The sequence below is a fragment of the Ctenopharyngodon idella genome, chromosome 14, assembly GCF_019924925.1.
Source record: "Ctenopharyngodon idella isolate HZGC_01 chromosome 14, HZGC01, whole genome shotgun sequence".
Taxonomy (NCBI): Eukaryota; Metazoa; Chordata; class Actinopteri; order Cypriniformes; family Xenocyprididae; genus Ctenopharyngodon; species Ctenopharyngodon idella.
Genome location: NC_067233.1, coordinates 25,344,547 through 25,365,391, shown reverse-complemented (window position 1 = coordinate 25,365,391; position 20,845 = coordinate 25,344,547). Strand labels below are relative to the sequence as shown.

Genomic DNA, 20,845 nt, shown 5'->3' with positions numbered 1-20,845 from the left:
TCTCTCAATAGCAGGAAAACATGTTGTCGAATAAAGCATCCCGGAGTCGTGGCTTTTAACTGCACGAGGTCGTGTTGTGCAACAAAAACATCTCTGGCTGTATCAAAATGCGAGTTTGTTCTCTTAAACATGAAGAGCTTGTCGTACAGTAATGCTCGTTTGAAGGTAATGCTGACAACGTCTTCCAGAAATGATGATTGTATTTCGTTGCTCTGGCAGAGTGATGATGATGATGATATGGAGCCGGAAGTTTTAGAGCATCTCGTTTTTAAAGGCCCATCTGAGGTCATGATCATCAGACACGACTGAGTCTGTCTTCATCACGAAGCAGTTCAGAAATAAAGGACGAGCTCAATCATAATTAACAGTCAGGATTAACTATTAGTTCCTGGTTTTCATTTGCATGATTTCGCCCTAATGCCATACACATATGCAATTGTAGATCTAATTTCTTGCACATTCATATTCCTGCAGCAGTTATTTTCCCTCAGATTGCTTTATTTTAACCACAGTTATTATCGGACTAAATGAACTGTGCTGGAAATATTTTAATTGCGTTTCTCTCTTGCTGTTATTGAGTTGAATTAAATTCCAGAAGCAAACGCTACCCCGCGCGTTCTCGACTTGTTTTCGTCAGCAGTGAATGTTAAACACAATTACATTTTCGCGCGGAGGCAAAATATTATCTAATGGTTACTAATTGGTTTAAATTGTAATTATTTTTAACACTAAGAAGAGCTCGAATTATTGAACCTGACAAACCGCGCCTACCCAACTCTTGTTTCATTTCATTAGGTGCAATGGAGTGTTTATACTAAAATCCATCCAATTAATGTCCTGTTAAAACATTGCAATGACTGAAACGACTGAAAGTCTGAAATGCATGCATAAGTTGAAAGCAAATAAGATTAAAATGATTTCTGTCAGTGATTTACAGAGCTCAACCAAATTTGTCTTTTGGCGCGTGCACTGGCACAGATAACTCATTTTCTTGTATCTGGTAATGTGCGAATAATAACTGATGCTACTTATGTTTTGTCTGATAGCTAACTGACGAGCAGCTGTTGCCATGGTTACGATTTCTGTTCGCGAGCGCACTAACTTTTGTGATGCTGAAATGTTTGAAAACGCTTAACGAATGCATACTGTAAACACCCACTAACCCTGCATTTTGACCTTATTTGGTTCATGCCTAAAGCCTTCTAAAACGGCCTTCCTCTACCAGTGAAAGCCCAATATAAAAGCCCTTATAGCCGGTTGCCCGTAGGCGATGTCTTGGCAAGGCTGTTGAGTGTATATGGGGTCATTGATAAATCGGAATCTCCAGGCGGTGCTGATAATAAAGTATAAAGACAAAGCGAAGACAAAAAGAATTTGTCACAGTGCGCCTCTCAACAGATTCGGTGACCCGCCGCCCTCCCGGGTGTAACCTGTTTCACTGCGCTTTTGGAGATTTGCAAACAACAGCGATAGTGTTTGCTCAATATGGTGCCACGGGGACTGGAAGGCGATACCGAGCAGCACAGCTCATGACAAATGGCGATTGCAACGCTACATAAAGAATGAGATGAGTCAGTAGCTACTCCGAGCCTCATTTTCCTAGTTATTTACATGAGCTGTCAATGTAAACAAATTCAGGTGTAGAGATATTTTAAAATAATCAAACATAAACAACATAACAAACAGCCATTAAAATGTATTGCTAGAACACCTGCCGACCATGTTCAATATGAACCCGGCACGTGGGTTTGAAAGGAAAATCCCACCCATCACAGCTGCATCCATCTATAGATTATGAGGATTGACTGATATGCATCTGTTTTTCACTTTAAATGCAAGATGATCTTTTACATTTTAACTGCTACTGTTAGTTGACTTATGTTTGCAATTGTTTAGCTATTGCGGAACAATATAGAATAATAAATTATACACTCTAAAAATGCTGGGTTAAAAACAACCCAAGTTGGGTTAAAAATGGACAAACCAAGCGTTTGGGTTAAATGTTTGACCAACCAGTATTTTGAAAAATACTATATGACTGGCTTAAAATGAACCCAAAATACAGGCAACAATCAAAAGGTGAACATTTGTTAATTAGCAATTTAATACGTTTATTATTTAATTATTATTATTAAACTTAGTAATAAATGTCCATTTATTAAACATATTAGTTAATTTCCAACCTATTTTGGGTTCATTTTAAGAGAGCAATATAGTAATTTTTAAACAACATTTAACCCAACCGCTAGGTTTGTCCATTTTTAACCCAACTTTGGTTATTTTTAACCCAGCACTTTTTTTAGAGTGTGCATATAATTATGTGCTATTTACATTATTATTATTGTATAATTACTATTATTAATGCGGGGTAAAAACAACACAAGTTGGGTTGAAAATGGACAAACCCAGCGATTGGGTTGTTTTAACCCAGCGGTTGGGTTAAATGTTTGCCCACTGTGCTGTGTAGTTTTATTTAACCCAAATATTGTTTAAAAATGACTATATGGCTGGCTTAACATGAACCCAAAACAGGTTGGAAATTAAAAAACAGACAAATAATTACTAGAGGCAGCAATAATAATCAAAAGGTGAACATTTATTAATAAGCAATTTAATAAATGCTTATTGTTTAATTATTATTCATTAAACTTAATAATAAATGTTAATTTCCAACATACTTTGGGTTCATTTTAAGCAAGCAATACAGTAATTTTTAAACAATAGTTGAGTTAAAAAAATTAAAAAAAAAACTACCCAGCAAGTTAGGCAAACATTTAACCCAACCGCTGGGTTAAAACAACCCAATTGCTGGGTTTGTCCATTTTCAACCCAACTTGGGTTGTTTTTAGCAAAGCATTTTTTAGTGTATTATCACTAGTAGCCTATATTTCTTTATGTTATGAACTTCAATCTTCTTAATCTAATGATGTTAGAAGCTTCATCTGAGACTTCATCCTGGTGTCTTTCAGCAGAGAAATGGCGGAACAGCTCTGGCTGATCCCAGCGCCTCTTAGTGTCAGTACATCCTTTTACCTTCAGCATTTCCTCGTGTGCATCTTGGCCTTGTGCCCCTCAAATGTATGTGTGTGTGTGCGTGCGCGCGCGCGTGTGTGTTTGCTTATGTGTATGCGCGCGCCGATGAGCCTGTCAAAGAGAGGATTCGCATCCATTGCACCATTCTCCATCCCTCCCATGACTGTTGTGCTTTCTGCTGTAATTAGGTTGAATTCAGAGCAGATTGAATTACGTTATTCTGCATCTCGAGCTGCAGTCCTTGACTTTCTCTCTCCCCCGGGAGAACCTGGCGCCTCCTTGCCCGATCAGACGGCTTCAACTGGACGGACCGCCGAAAGGGAAAAGCGCTCAAGAGCGCACCGGGATCTCCGATACGTCATCTGGTAATGTGGGCTAAATGAGAGGTGTGAGGGCAGGGGAGACAGGATAACATCGCAAGGTCTTGTGTGACCTGAAACAGATAAAGTGTTGGAATAATGAATTGTTTTATTCACTTTGTCGATATGAATTTTGCGCGCAGAGGGCGTTGGGGAGAAATAGGGATGGTAAAGGAAGAAAAATCATTTTGTTTCATTTTTGGTTGTACAGCCAGTTTAATTCGGGCTTCACGCCCTTTTTTTTATTTTTTTTATTTTTTTATTTTATTATTATTATTGGCAGGCTATTATTACCAAATTAAACCGAATGAATGAGATAAGAGATAATATAATATAATTTTTTTTAATATTTTTTTTCTCTGTATGCTATATATTTTAAATTATGCATCTTCTTTTACTCAACATTTGTATTATCAGAATTTGCATTTTTATGTAAGTTTAGTTATAAGATTATAACGAAGTATTTGATGTAACTAATTTAGGCAAGGTACATACAATTTTTAAATAAAAAAATATAAAACGGATGAACAATTTTTTCCTCTTGTTTGTCATAATTCTGTATTTTCTTGCACGATTTGGGGACATTTCTGGCAGTAAATTTATTGATCTTGCACAGGTCGTAGTAAACAAACGAAAATATGACTTACTAAAATATATTTATCTGTGTAATTATTTAAGTGTATATTGATTTATGAATTAATTGTCCTCACATATGATCTTTCACTGTAATGACAAAGACATGAACTATGTTTTCAGCATATTTAAAGGTGCCTTGTATTAATAATTTAAATCAAGTTTATATCTTCACGGATTATAGTAATTGAGGCAGACCCCCAATTTAGTGTTTTCAGTATGAAAATGTTGAAATGTGAGGAAATACACAATTCCAAACCAAAGTTTAATAAGAGCTTTAATTAGTTTACTTATTGATTAAGACATTAATCAAACATGGTTCTCTGAAAGCACTGGATAAAGATAGATAGATAGATAGATAGATAGATAGATAGATAGATAGATAGATAGATAGATAGATAGATATTTAGCAACAATGACAACGGAACCATGTTTAATTTAAACGCATCTGCTTCAAGCATTATTGTGTTTCTTGTAATCCATCTTTTTGTGTCTTTCGTTCCGATCGCGTTTCTACACGCGTCTCGTTGAAGTGTCAAAAGCGTAATTAAGCGTATCATTGGCTTTGTGTTGTTTACAAACCGCGAGCAGTAATTTAATTTCGTCCACCAGCCGCCACCGGCACGGACTCAGCGGTGATGCCCGCGGGCTGCGGGCTGAGAGGGACCTTCTGCCAGCCACCTGCGGGGGAGGAACCCGGGGGAGGGGCGGCATGGGCCAACTTAATGAAAACAGACGGGAAATGTTCAAATGTATGTAATAATAACAGTTTGTTCACTCTTTTGCTCCTATATACTACAAGAATCGCGACTGGCTTGTGTCAGTTACTATTCAAATGGCACAAGAGAGGCTATCAAATTTAAAACAGCAAGAGTGCAAATGAAATACTAGCATCTTAAAAGATATTTACGCAAAAATAAAAAGCCATTGTTTTTTTGACTTCCTAAATATTTTGCATATATTAATTATAAAACTTAATATTTTATTTATTTATGTGTGTGTGTGTGTGTGCGTGCGTGCGTGCGTGCGTGCGTGCGTGTGTGTGTGTGTGTGTGTCTGTGCACATTTATTCATTTATAGCCTATAAAAACCACATTATTCGTTGACTCACCATTTCAGACATTACAGAAGGTACTCCTTTATATATATATATATATATATATATATATATATATATATATATATTATCATTTATTATTGTTATTAGTAATAATAAATCGAATTTAATATAATTTATTATGTTTCTTATTGCTCTTTTTTATTATTTCATGTGTGTGGTGTGTAAATATATTTTATTATTCGTTGACTCACCATATATATATATATATATATATATATATATATATATATATATATATATAATTTAAATAATGTATTATCATTATTATTATTATTACAATTATTATTGTTATTATTAATAAAAAATCGAATTTAATATAATTAATATTTTTATTGTGTGTGTGTATGTGTATATATATATATATATACTTTTATATATATATATATATATATATATATATATATATACTTTTTTATATTTATATAATATATATTGATAACCTTTTTTATATATTATATATTTTTTATATTTTTTTTTTTACTGTGTGTGTGTGTGTGTGTGTGAATATATATGTATATGAATATATATGTATATGTGAATATATATATATATATATATATATATATATATATATATAAATTATTATTTATTTTTTTTGAGAGAGAGAGAGAGAGAGAGAATACAGATAAATACATGGTGGAGCAAGAGTGAAGAGAGAGAGAGAGAGAGAGAGAGAGAGAGAGGTGGCTTTTGGTAATAATGATGTACCCTCAGGCTTAGTGCTGTCTATCATACAGCCCCCCTCCTCTCTCTCTCTCTCTCTCTCTCTCTCTCTCTCTCTCTCTCTCTCAATCCCTGCACAGTCTCAGCACAGACAGGCCTGTTGTATTAGATGGGGGGACCCAGCGTCTGGGCCAAAACACAGGGAGCACCAGCCTCCTAATTGATGACTCCCTTTGAGTGAGGAAAAACACTAGCTGAGATTGATGGCCTTGCAATTTAGGGCTTTTGGAATGAGTCCTAGCAGCATTAACTCAATAAGGTGTCTATCAAACTGGCCTTATAGCCCATCCTATGACAGCACTGAATGACTTTAATTACATGGCATTTGCATGAAATATTGGGAAGACGGTGCATATATCTCAGGGTAAAATAGGGGCAAAGAATAATACATCATCATTTGTACTTTAGCTTAAGAAATCCTTAAGAAATCATTTTGATAAAGACAATGCACACTGTAAGAAAATCTGGCAGATGTGGTTATAAAAATAAAAATATATACAGTAAACATATTTACAGAACCTGTAAAACTGACAACCACTAAAGAGAAAGTCACATGGTGAATCAAAGTTCATCCACAAGCTGAGGTAAATATTAATAATATAAGGTGCACACAGTATCATGCACAAATACAAAACACTATCATAGTAACACACATGACATTCAAATAATTCAATAAACATTCATTTAACAATAAGATGTAACATAAAACCCTAATGTACAGAACTGATAACAAAACAAAAAAAAAGAAATAAAACGAAAAAGAAACTGTTATTAAAATGAAAAAAACATCAAATGTGAAGTGTCACATAGTGAATGTCAGAATGTCGGCTTTTCACTGATGATTTGTTTTTGTTTTTTGTTTTTACTTCCAAAAATGGTATTTTACTGTAATATTACATGAAATGTAAGGTTAGATCTATTACAGTTTTCTCCATATTAAGGGAACTTACTGTGAACAAGTTTTTACCAAAGAAAGGGTTTTTACTGTAGTGTTTGTTTTTTTTACAGTTAAAATTCCAATGATTTTTTTACAGTGATTTGTTGTTTCTGCCCATATCTACGTGAAGATTCTTCACAATGAGGCTGATACTTGGGTCAGACTTTAAAAGAGTCTGTCACTATAATTGATCATTTATGTGCAGTTAAAAACATTTACACAAAATACAGACTAAGAATATGCAGTTAGTTAGATTTGCCCAGTAAATATGTAAATAAAATGTAAAATTATCTCCTTAATGTGACGTGTGACCATTTCAGGTCTTCTGATGTGAAACGGGGCAACTGTCATTTAGGAGTGTTAAAGTAATCTACATGTTATTATAAAAAAAAGAATGTAAAATACAAATATTCTTGGTCACGCTTTATTTTGATGGTCCCCTTTAGACATTCAGTATGTTGCACCTACATGTCAACTAACTCTGTCTGTCTGCTTAATATCTGCGAACAGTTTTTGATGTTCCCCAACAGACATTATACTCACTATAAGTAACTTTTCAAGTATGTCAACTTATTCTAACCCTAAACCCTTATTCTACTAACCCTAACAGTCTACTAATACTCTGAGAGTTAGTTGACATGTAGTTGCAACGTAACTTATAGTCAACAGAATGTCTAAAGGGGACCATCAAAATAAAGTGTAACGTGAGATTAAATACTTAATTTCACAGGACCATGCTTTGATAACCTTACTTTTAATTGTTTTCAAAGCTCATTTTATGTTGATCTATATAATGTACATGATTAGGTCACAATGGGTAATATTCAGAGGTGTCATGTAACGAAGTACAAATACTTCGTTACCTTACTTAAGTAGAAATTTTGGGTATCTATACTTTACTGGAGTAATTATTTTTCAGCCGACTTTTTACTTCTACTCCTTACATTTTCACACAATTATCTGTACTTTCTACTCCTTACATTTTAAAAATAGCCTCGTTACTCCTATTTCATTTCGGCTTGTCATCGTTCAAAAAAAAAAAAAAAAAAAAAACCTATCCAGATAAATCGCGCCATCCTGATAGAGTGAATTTGATTGTGATTGGATGAGAAGTATAAACATATATACTATTTCGACACCTTATTGGTTTGTACGCGATCCATCGCACCTGCACATGAAAACAAATCGCGTCACACTCCAGCAAGGAGGACATAGCCAGTGTTGGGGTCGTTAGTCAGAAAAGATTTTTTCTTAAAAGTTATTATTTATCCACTACTGGCTCATTTATCAAACGGGTGCTTTCTCTTCGTCCTCCGCAAATTAAGCTACAGTAGGTAGTTCGGTAGAGAGACGTTTGAATAAATTAGCGTTTGCGATTGACAACGCGATTGACAATGTTGTGATAAGTAGGCTATACTAACTTTGTAACTCGTTACCCCCAACACTGGACATAACAGACGTATGTAGCCAAGTACGAAGATGTCCGTGGCAGAAGAAGAGAACTCGAGCGAATGTCCCAACCAAGCACCAGCGAGGAGGTTGGTAGAAAGAGGTAGCCTAGTGCATCCCAAATTTTTCAACATTAACATTTTAATATAACATTATAGTCATTATGGCCTTTAGAAAAATGTTTTTTTGAGGAGGTGGGGTAGTGCACAATAGGCCCCTGTGGTGCGGCCTAAGCTTTTGTCCTTAATGGCATTTTTTTCCCTTACATTACTTTTACACTTTTACTTGAGTAAAAAGCTTGAGTTAATACTTCAACTTCTACAGAAGTCTTTTTTAAACCCTAGTATCTATACTTCTGCCTGAGTAATGAATGTGAATACTTTTGACACCGGTGGTAATATTTTTGTGTAGGGATGCACAATATATCGGCTACCGTATCGGTATCGACCGATATATGTCATTATCGTCTCGATAAGAAAATTTGGCTGATATATTAAAGCCGATAAATAATGATTATTTCCTTCAGCTGAGACACTTCAGATGCGCACTGTCCACTATTATGGTTTTGAACTGCTTGAAATATGATTGAAATCACTTCAAAAGGGCTACGTAATATAATAATGAGAACATTATAATTGTGTGTTTGGGACATTTTAATGGTGAGACTTTTGTTTCTGTAATCAGGCTCTCAAAAATGATATAAAATCTTTGATTTAGATTGATCAGTTAATATATCTGTTATCGGCTTTCAAATGTAAAGAATTATCGGTATCGGCCAAATTTTCATATCGGTGCATCCCTACTTTTGTGGGGATGCTTATACCACACATTGTTATTTTTATTACTACACTTTTAAAAAAAAATGCTGGGTTAAAAACAAGTTGGGTTGTTTTAACCCAGTGGTTGGGTTAAATGTTTGCCCAACCTGCTCAGTAATTTTATTTAACCCAACTATTGTTTAAAAATTACTGTATTGCTTGCTTAAAATAAACCCAAAATACATAGGAAATGAATTTAATGAATGAACATTTATTAATAAGTTTAATTAATAATAATTAAACAATAAACATTTATTAAATTGCTTATTAATGTTCACCTTTTGGTTTTTATTGTTGCCTCTACTAACTGTGTGTCTGATTTTTATTTTTCTAATCTATTTTGGGTTCATTTTAAGTCAGCCATATAGTGATTTTTAATCAATAGTTGAGTTAAATAAAACTGTCCAGCACATTGGACAAACATTTAACCCAACTGCTGGGTTAAAAAAAACCCAGTCACTGGGTTTGTCCATATTCAACCCAACTTGGGTTGTTTTTAACCCAGTGTATAATCATTAATTAATGCAATACGTTCAAGGTTCAAAGTGTTACCCAACATTATCGTAGACTCTCACAGTAATGGTTATTTGTAAAGTCTAGACTGGACTTCAGTAATCTGGCCCTGTTGTCTGAGAGTCCTCTGTTTAATTTCGTGCCATTTTATCTCGCTGTTTCCAATAGTTACAGTCAGTCTTCCACGAGTCCTGTTTTCCCAGCCATCTCAAACGGGTAATTGCATTTTCCATTTTCTCTTGTGACAATGGAGCGTCCACAGTCCGCGCGTTATTAATCATAATGAGCTCGCACAAATAAGCCTTCATGCATCACGAGAGAGAGAGGCACTGGAACGGTTTACAACTTGCATGCACAAGCATTTTTCTCCATTTTAATGGATTTAAAGTAAATGAATGCGCTTTAGGTTCATGTTCACTTCATTTTCAATCATGTGGAAGAATGTTTATGTTCCACGTTCTCCACCTGCATCTTTTAAGCATGTAACTGAAATTAGTTAAACTATAATAAAGTGTTTTTGCATGATGTTGACACAACAAATACATTTTATAAATCATTTATTTAGCATTGAAGTAGTATTATTCGATGTAATAGTCTATCTATCTATCTATATATATATATATATATATATATATATATATATATACACATGCATGTGTGTGTGTCTAGTGTTTAACTTTTATCTCTGTTTTAGCTTTAGGCAATTCAGTACCATTTAACTATAATAACTCTGCTATAGATTAATACTTAAATGCTAAAAAAAAATGAAGAATTTCTTTACAAAAAAAAAAAAAAAAAGTTCATTTTTAATGGGTGAGTTTGAATGAATAGTGAAGAGAAAGCATCAACAAGTGTCCATCATGCTTGTTGTGTAAAATGCATCCCAGGATGCATCTAATGAAGTTTAGAGATTGTGCACAAAGAAGCTCAAAAACTATGTAATTCTCATACTTCCATTTGTGTTATTTTGATGACTAATATTATAATATTATGCTAAATAGAGAAAAATAATCCTAAAGGATGAACAGGTGTGTCCAAATGTTTGACTAGTAGTGTACATATTAAAACCCCTGCATGACTTTTCATCTGGTATAAGAAGGGTCGTTTGAGGAGATGTATATGCAGGCCGTTCATTTGCAATCCGTTCTAGAACAGGCCTAAAGGTGCGTTAGCAAAGTTCTTGATCAGTCCATTTCATGTATGTTTGATTAAAAAGGTGCACAGATCAATAATATATATTATCCTGGAGATCCTGAGGTGAGATTTTAGCTGAGAATGTAGTTATCTAGAAATACGGCCGCTTTGATATCATTTATTACGGTTCACGGTTGGACCTCCAGGCTGAGTCTAATAAATCTGAGAGTAACAGCTAGTCTGCTAGTGGCCTCTGCCCTGCTTAACTCTATAAGAACACACCGTCTGAGGACTTCATTATGTCTTCACAAACACTGCCAAATCGATCCGGTCACCCTTTCAGTGGCAGAATCAGTGGTGGTGGAAGCAAAAGGACAAATCTAATGAACAGTATTTGTGTTTAGGGTTGCTGTGGTGCCCTGTAGGAGTGTCTGGCACAGAATATTTTGTCCCATCTCTAATTAAGAGGGTTAAAATAAACTCTGCGTGAGCCCTGCAGTGGGACGGGGGGAAAGGAATGCATTAATGCCTAACGAGAAAATGATTGCAGCTCGAAGGACAGAACAAACTGAACTGGTGAAGTCAGATGACTTAAGAACCGAGTCTGACACACCTTTCCTACTTTGTAAAATAAGTTCTTTGGCACTAATCTGTGTGTTTATATATATACAGTCAAACCAAAATTTATTCAGACACCTTGAACATTTCATTAATTATTACAGTTTATTCACTATAGTTTAAAAAAAAATGGTAATAAAATATGACAAGATCTCAGAGTTAAACTGTGTCAGAAAAAAATAATCTAATTATGTCAGATAACACTTGAGCAAAACATGGTCAGGTCAAAGTGTCTGAATAATTATTGGTTCCACATTTTTATCAGTTTTACTGGTAGTCCACTGTATGAAGAATGTTTGGGTATAATATGTCACAGTTTACTTTATTTTACTATCCTCACTTACATAAATGAACTTTACCCCCAGTTTCACAGACAAGGCTTAAACTAGTCCTAAACTAAAATGCATGTTTGAGCCGTTTCAACTGAATGTAACTCGCACTGACATTTCTTAAAATATGTCAGAGCCATTGTTTTGTCTCAAGATGCACACCAGTAGTGTTTTTTTTCTAGTGAACATTTATAAAAGTTACTTAAATATCCTAATTGAACTAAGGCCTAATCCTGGCTTAGGCTAAGCCCTGTCTGTGAAACCGGGCCATAGTGTCCTGCACCCACTAGTAAAAATATACCAAAGATATCAAAAATGTCTGAATAATTTTTGGTCGGTCTGTCTGTCTATCTATCTATCTATCTGTACGTGTGTATGTAAGTATGTATATATATGTGTATATATATATGTGTATATATATGTGTATATATATGTGTATATATATATATATATATATATATATATATATATATATATAAATTACATAAAAATAAAAAGATTTATTTTTATATAATTTATTTCTTCATATATTGAGTCATATATACACACACATAAATATATGTAATTAAAATATTATCAATACATAGATGAATAAATACAATGTATTACATAAAAATGAATGCATATATTATAAAGTAAAAGCATTATAAATATACACATATAATTAAAATATATGTATAATACTTTTATAGTTTGTATAATTAGTATTTAATAAATATATATATGTGTGTGTGTGTGTGTGTGTGTACACATGTATTTATATTAGATTTTATACTTTTATTTGAATGTATAATTATATTTTATATAATATTTTTTTATTAATAAAAACATTTATTTTTATATAATTTATTTCTTCATATATTGAGTCATATATACACACACATAAATATATGTAATTAAAATAGTATCAATACATAGATGAATAAATACAATGTATTACATAAAAATGAATGCATATATTATAAAGTAAAAGTATTATAAATACACACACACACACGCACACATATATATATATATATATATATATATATAATTAAAATATATGTATAATATATATGTATAATACTTTTATAGTTTGTATAATTAGTATTTAAAAAATATATATATATATATATATGTGTGTGTGTGTGTGTGTGTACACATGTATTTGTATTAGATTTTATACTTTTATTTTAATGTATAATTATATTTTATATAATTTTTTTATTAATAGAAACATTTATTTTATATAATTTATTTCTTCATATATTGAGTCATATACACACTCATAAATATATAAATTTATCAATACATAGGTGAATAAATAAAATGTATTTTATAAAAATGAATGTATGTATTATAATGTGTATAAATATATTGGCAAAAGTATTGGGACACCCCTCCAAATCATTGAATTCAGGTGTTCCAATCACTTCCATGGCCACAGGTGTATAAAATCAAGCACCTAGGCATGCAGGCCTGCTTCTACAAACATTTGTGAAAGAATGGGTCGCTCTCAGGAGCTCAGTGAATTCAAGCGTGGTACCGTGATAGGTTGCCACCTGTGCAATAAGTCCATTCGTGAAATTTCCTCACTACTAAATATTCCACGGTCAACTGTTAGTGGTATCATAAAGTGGAAGCAATTGGGAATAACAGCAACTCAAAGTGGTAGGCCACGTAAAATCACAGAGCGCATGCTGAGGAGCACAGTGCGCAGAAGTCGCCAACTTTCTGCAGAGTCAATAGCTACAGACTTCCAAATTTCATGTGGCCTTCAGATTAGTTCAAGAACAGTGCGTAGAGAGCTTCATGGAATGGTTGGTTGGATGCAGTGGTGTAAAGCACGCTGCTACTGGACTCTAGAGCAGTGGAGACGTGTTCTCTGGAGTGACGAATCACGCTTCTCTGTCTGGCAATCTGATGGACGAGTCTGGGTTTGGTGGTTGCCAGGAGAACGGTACTTGCCTGACTGCATTGTGCCAAGTGTAAAGTTTGGTGGAGGGGGATTATGGTGTGGGGTTGTTTTTCAGGGATTGGGCTTGGCCCCTTAGCTCCAGTGAAAGGAACTCTTAATGCTTCAGCATACCAAGACATTTTGGACAATTTAATGCTCCCAACTATATATATATATATATATATATATACAGGTGCTGGTCATATAATTAGAATATCATGAAAAGTTCATTTTTTTATTGTAAATTATTTTAAAAAATGAAACTTTCATATATTCTAGATTCCCTACATGTAAAGTAAAACATTTCAAAAGTTTTTTTTTTTTAAATTTGTTGATTAGAGCGTACAGCTAATGAAAGTCCAAAATCCAGTATCTCAAAATATTAGAATATTTACATTTGAGTTTCATTAAATGACCATCCCTACAGAATAAATTCCGGGTATCTTTTGTTCTTTGAAACCACACTAATGGGGAAGACTGCTGACTTGGCAATGGTCCAAGAGACAATCATTGACACCCTCCACAAAGAGAGTAAGTCACAGAAGGTCATTACTGAATGGGGTGGCTGTTTACAGAGTGAAATATCAAAGCATATTAAATGCAAAGTTGACTGGAAGGAAGAAATTGGGTAGGCAAAGGTGCACAAGCAACAGGGATGACTGCAAGCTTGAGAATACTGACAAGTAAAGCCGATTCAAATACTTGGGAGAGCTTCACAATGAGTAGAATGAAGCCGGAGTCAGCGCATCAAGAGTCACCACACTCAGACATCTTCAGGAAAAGGACTACCAAGCCACTTCTGAAACAGAAACAACGTCAGAAGCATCTTACCTGGGCTAAGGAGAAAAAGAACTGGACAGTGAACAGTGGTCGAAAGTCCTCTTTTCAGATAAAAGTAAATTTTGCATTTCATGTTGAAATCATGGTCCCAGAGTCTGAAGGAAGACTGGAGAGGCACAGAATCCAAGCTGCTTGAAGTCTAGTGTGAAGTTTCTGAAGTCAGTAATGATTTGGGGGGGCCGTGACATCTGCTGGTGTTGGTCCATTGTGTTTTATCAAGTGCAAAGTCAATGCAGCCATCTTCCAGGAGATTTTGGAGCACTTTATGCTTCCATCTGCTGACAAGCTTTATGGAGATGCTGATTTCCTTTTCCAGCAGGACTTTAGCACCTGCCCACAGTGCAAAAACCACTTCCAAGTGGTTTGCTGACCATGATATTACTGTGCTTTATTGGCCAGCCAACATGCCTGACCTGAATCTATGGGATATTTTCAAGAGAAAGATGAGAAACAGTTGATCCAACAATATACAGATGATCTGAAGGCTCAATAGTGTCTCAGCAGTGCCACAGGCTGATCACTTCCATGCCACACTTCACTGATGCTGTAATTTGTGCTAGGAGCAAGTCATTTGCTGTAATATGTGCTGCCGACCAAGTATTGAGTGCACAAATGAACATACTTTAAGGAACTTGAACTTTTCTGTTTTGCAAATCCATTTTTTGATTGATCTTAGGAAATATTCTAAAATTTTGAGATACTGGATTTTGGACTTTCATTAGCTGTACGCTCTAATCATCAAAATTTAAAAAAAAAACTTTTGAAATGTTTTACTTTACATGTAGGGAATCTAGAATATATGAAAGTTTAATTTTTAAAAATAATTTACAATAAAAAAATGAACTTTTTCATGATATTCTAATTATATGACCAGCACCTGTATATATATATATATATATATATATATATATATATATATAATATATAATATATATATATATATATATATATATATATATATATATATATATATATATAAAATAATAAATACATTTTTAAATAAATTTAAATCATTTATATTATTTGAATTAAATAAATAAAAATATAAAAGCTCTTGCTTTCTTTGAAAATTAAATTGATGTACAGTGTTTTCTGGGTTATTTAAAGCACCAACATGTGAAGGCTTTTTAAATAAACAGAGATTTAAAAGTTATCTTATGCAAGTTTAAAAATGCTCTCCATTGGCAGTAAAACCCTTCTTGGCGTGTGCGAGTATGTGCTTGTTTACTTTCTTGCAACTGTTGAACTGTATTTTAAGTGCGTGAGATTGTATGTTTGTGTTTGATCAGTGTGTGTATAAGCCTGTCTGTGTTTGCACACTTGTGAGTGTGTGTATAGAGCCATCAGTCAGGTAACTGATGTCAATAGTTTCTCACTGCAGGTGAACCCTGTAGAACTGTACTGCTGTTGTAACCTCTGATGAGTGATGACACAGCAGAAGATTGACAGCCGTTAAAGGGTGAGTCTGAGCTCTTTTGCTCCATGCTTCACCTCCCCACACAAATACTCATTAAACGGATCTGTACGCTGCCAGAATATCTCGGCACATCAACAGGTCTGATCGGGCTCAGAAAGAACCGATTCGGTGGAATCTGACGAATGCCAAACACACTGAAGAAGGGGAATTACAAACAGTTTTACATTTACCATATGTCTGTCATTGCTGTCTTTTTGTTTTTAAGAAACGTTGTTCATTGATGCAAAACCTTGCAGCAAAGCTGTTGATGAAATCGATGAAAAGAATTAAGATCTGGACTGCGTATGACCTCGTTGTGAGTGATGAGGGACAGTGAGTTTAGAGATGATTCACACAACACAAGAAATAAATGTGAGCACTTTTTTCCCTTTCTTTTCTAATGTGAACTTATGTTAAACAAGGAATTATGAGGCACATTCTGCCTCAAAGTAAAAAGGAAACGTGATAAGAAAAATAAATAGTTACATTATGAGATATAAAAGTGTGGTGTGTGTGTGTTTGTGTGTTTGTGTGTGTGTGTGTGTGTGTGTGTGTGTGTGTGTGTGTGTGTGTGTGTGTGTGTGTGTGTGTGTGTGTGAACTTGTATTTATTACACTGTGGGGTCCCCACAAAGTACGAAAGATACGGAATGTTTGACTTTGTGGGGTCCTTTAATTGGACCCCACAAGGACAAAATCTTTTATATGAGACTAAATGTTGACTCAATTTACTATCGTCCTTCCCTACACTATCCCTAAACCTACCTGTCACAGGAATCTAACGTAATTTTAACATTCGTTATATATATATATATATATATATATATACACATACATATACATATATAACGAATGTTATATGAAATGAAATATATATATATATATATATATATATATATATATATATATATATAAAAGAATGTTTTAACATTCTTATAGAAACTTAAAACATTCTTATATATATATATATATATATATATACGTGTGTATGTGTTTGCGTGCGTGTAAGTAAGTTATATATAAAAGTTATATATATTTACATAGATCACATTTTGAACTTTATTGGGAGGAAAAAATCAATATCAATCAGTATCACTATTTAAAATATCAATATCGCTATATAATGATGATTATATAATAATCAATATTATTATGTAATATTATAACATTATTAATATAATATTATATTATATTGTAATATTATATCATAGGCCTATTACAATATAATTAATATAATGTTATAATATTATTATATAATATTATAACAATCAATAATATTATATAATAATCAATATCACTATATAAAAATCAATATCACTATTTCCATTGGGAGGAAAAAACTCTGAATTGCAAGTTATAAAGTTTGAATTGTGATATGTATTTATTTTATATATATATATATATATATATATATATATATATATTGTTTGGACTTTTAACTTATGCCTAATGATTAACTTACTTCTGAAATGTATTTATTTTTTTGAATATGGTTATGAATATGGTTTTTCAAAGTCCTCACTGTGGGTTTTGTTATTTATACTTTACTACTATTTTTTTATTGTATTTATTATTGTCATTTTTACTTTATATATTATATATATTACGGCTATATTTACTAAATTACTCACAGTTGTAAGAATAAAAAGTTTGATTGGTATAGTAAAGCCGCAGTTGTGAGATATTAATATTTTGTTTCACAGTTATAAAAATTAGTAACAATTACAGCTTATCTATCTGTCTCTCGAAACTGTACACTTTTTTTTTTTTTTTTTTTTTTTTTTACATTTTCAGGCAAGACTTGAAGTCAGCATTCAAAGTTTGACTTTTTTCAGTACAGATTTGTGTCCGTGCGTGAGTCAGAGCGCAGGTCTCTGCCCATCCACTCAGCAGATACGTGACGGCTGACGCACCCTTTGAGGCGACCGCGGTGAAAGGTTTTGACTGGCGAGATGAAAGTTTGTGAATTCCAGAGTGCTGCTCTTTCTCATGTTACAGAAACGAGGTCAATCCACTTGTCCTGAATGCACTGGAGCTCTGAGGCCCGGGCCGCGATCTCACGTCGGCCGAAGGGCATTTTCATTTGTGTCTGAGCTTACATTTGCCAGCCATGTTTGTGTTTGCAGAGTCTGAACATTAATCCGCTGAATCCATTGTTGCTCTACAACTGGCTTAGCTATCAGCGCTGCTACTATTACAGACCAGCGGATTCACGTCGGCCTGTTACGGCGGTTTGTGGAAACTTTAAGCTTTTCTCACCTCTCGTGTTTGTGGAGACGCGCAGTTTCTTCGCAGGCGCTTCCAGCCTCACCTGAAATCCGATCTCGCACATCTGCGCTTGCTCTCTGAGGCCAGATTCTTGGCTACTGTAGCTAAAGGCTTGTTTTGTTCCAGTGTAATGCAACTTCAATACTCTTCTGCTTGGACCTTCCATAAAAATGTCAAGGAAGAAATATCTGGATTAAGCCCAAGTGAAGTAGTGTTCATTTTCAGCACATTGATGTGAGGTTGTCCAGTCGTGCAGGCCTCGCTCGGCCCAGGAGGAAAATGCATTAGTTGCAAAGGCAGAGAGAGAGCGCCAGAACACGCCTCGGTAACCAGATACGGAATAAAGGAAGTACCTTCGATATAAAGCCAGCAGATTTATGAGAGGGTTTAAATATGGCAAGTTGATTAGCTTGATTCGTCTGTCTCATGTTGTTAAAAGGGAGGTCAGTGATCCGTGCAGGTGTTGCAAGACACTACCAGCATTCTTTGACTAAAGCCCAGTTCTCACAGCTGCGTTGAGAGAGCTTTAGGCCAGTACAATATGGAGATCTCTTTATCTGACCAGTAATTACCAAAATTCTTATAAAATAAAAGTTCTTCAGTGCTTCTTTGCAGCACCTTTTTAACAGGAAACATTTTTGCTTTTTAGCGTTCTTGAGTTGGTTTATTGCATATTAAAGAAGTTGTTGATGTGACACTGCAGATTCTTTAGATCAGCACCTGAACACACACACACACACACATACATATATATAATGTATCTGAGTTTAAATAAGCAGAACTGACATTTTTATTTTTTACTCATACATTTTAATTGCTCTTAAGGGGGTTAGTTCACCCATGAAATTGAATGAAAATTCTGTCATTTATTACTCACCCTCATGTCGTTCCAAACCTGAAAGACATTCGTTCATCTTCAGAACACAAATGAAGACATTTTTGAGTCTGGGTTTTGACGTAGAATGTCAACAGTGTAGGAGACTGACATGAAAGAGAAGAAATTGTTGAATAAAGTCATTATTTTTGTTTGTTTTTGCGCACAAAAAGTATTCTTGTCGCTTCACATAGTCACGTCGACTGTTTTAATGATGTCTTTAGTACCTTTCTGGGCCTTGAATATGGTAATAACGTTGCAGTCTCAGAGGTCAGAAAGCTCTCGAATTTCATAAAAAATATCTTAATTTGTGTTCTGAAGATGAACAAAGGTTTTACAGGTTTGAAATGACATGAGGGTGAGTAATAAATGACAGAATTTTTAATTTTTGGGTGAACTACCCTTTAACTTGAAATATTTGAGTAAGCTAACTCATACGTTTAACTTAAAATTAGCATGTAATCACAACTTAAATTTTTTTAGTAGTTGAAACTTTGCTTGCTTTAACTAATTCAGTAAATGCTAACTTGCTAATTGGTAACACAATGCTTTGATAGCATTAGCCTAGCATAGCAATAGCTGAATGAGTATGGCAATATAGGACATTTAACATACATCTGTTCTCAAACCAAGCTCATGCTCCACTTGACACCCAAAAAAACCCCACATAACAGAAACTCTTCTAATTTAGCATATCAAAACATCAATCACTACTAAATCTCCCACTTAACATTAATCTTGCACAAAAAACATTATACAACACTTAATTTTAGCATTTACTCTCCCTTTTGAGTGTCATGGCAAAGCATGCTGGGAAATAGAAATCCCATCCCAGTTTCAGTTAAATTTAAGTTTGTCCAAATTAAAAGAAACAAGTTCATAAAACTCAAAACAATTCAAATTACTTAAATGTCAGTTTTGTGAACTCAAAAGAAAGTGCTTAATACTCATAAAAGTAAATTTGATTGAAGTAATTTGTTTAATTTAACTCAAACCAATTAATTATTTTGAGCATTAGTGTTTACAGTGAGGAGTGCACTAGCATATATGACCTCAACGCTAAAAAACGTGAATGGATAACCACAAAACTTGAAACCACACATCCTGTTTTGATTTCATAATCCTCTTTAGAAACCTTTAATGGCATCAGACTGTGGAACCTAGAAGCTTTTAATCTCACAATTCTGTCTTTATTTTTCACAATTCCAAGTTTACTGACATAAACCTGCCATTGGGAGGAAAAAATTGCTTTAAGTTATTAAAGCAATTTTGACGATTTTCTTGCAATTATATCCCACAATTCTGACTTTTTTTTCTCAGAATTGCGAGATTGTATCTCACAATTCGAACTTTATAATTTGCAAATCTGCTTTTTTTTTCTTTTTTTGAGTTTATATTTCACAATTTGGACTTTTATCCTCAGAAATCGGAGATATGAACTCAAAATTGCAAGAAAATAGTATTAAAAATAGTATTGAAAATAGAATTGTGAGGTTTTCATTCTGTACGGAAACAAGCTTCCATAGGATCTCCTATTTTTAAAAAGGGATTTTAGATACAGACTCATTGTTTTAATATCTATCTATAACGTATGTAACTCTGTGGCTTCTTTTTCTTTGTTTATATGCATCTTTGTCTCATGTAGTCACACCAAAACAGAGCCTCTGACCGACATGTAAAGTGACTCTTCACAGTTCATTCTGTTTTTGCATGCTGCTTAGATGTGGGTTTATCTGCAGTAGATTATACCAAAATAACAGATCAATAAAATAGCAGGAAATGTGTATAGAAACAGGTTTATGACTT

The 20,845-nt window shown here is 33.9% G+C and overlaps 1 long non-coding RNA gene across 1 annotated transcript in view; it reads left to right on the top strand.

Moving 5' to 3' along the window:
• Positions 1 to 20,845, top strand: part of LOC127494793 (uncharacterized) — a 77,203-nt gene that overhangs the window by 18,121 nt on the left and 38,237 nt on the right. The gene's annotated exons all lie outside the window — the stretch shown is intronic.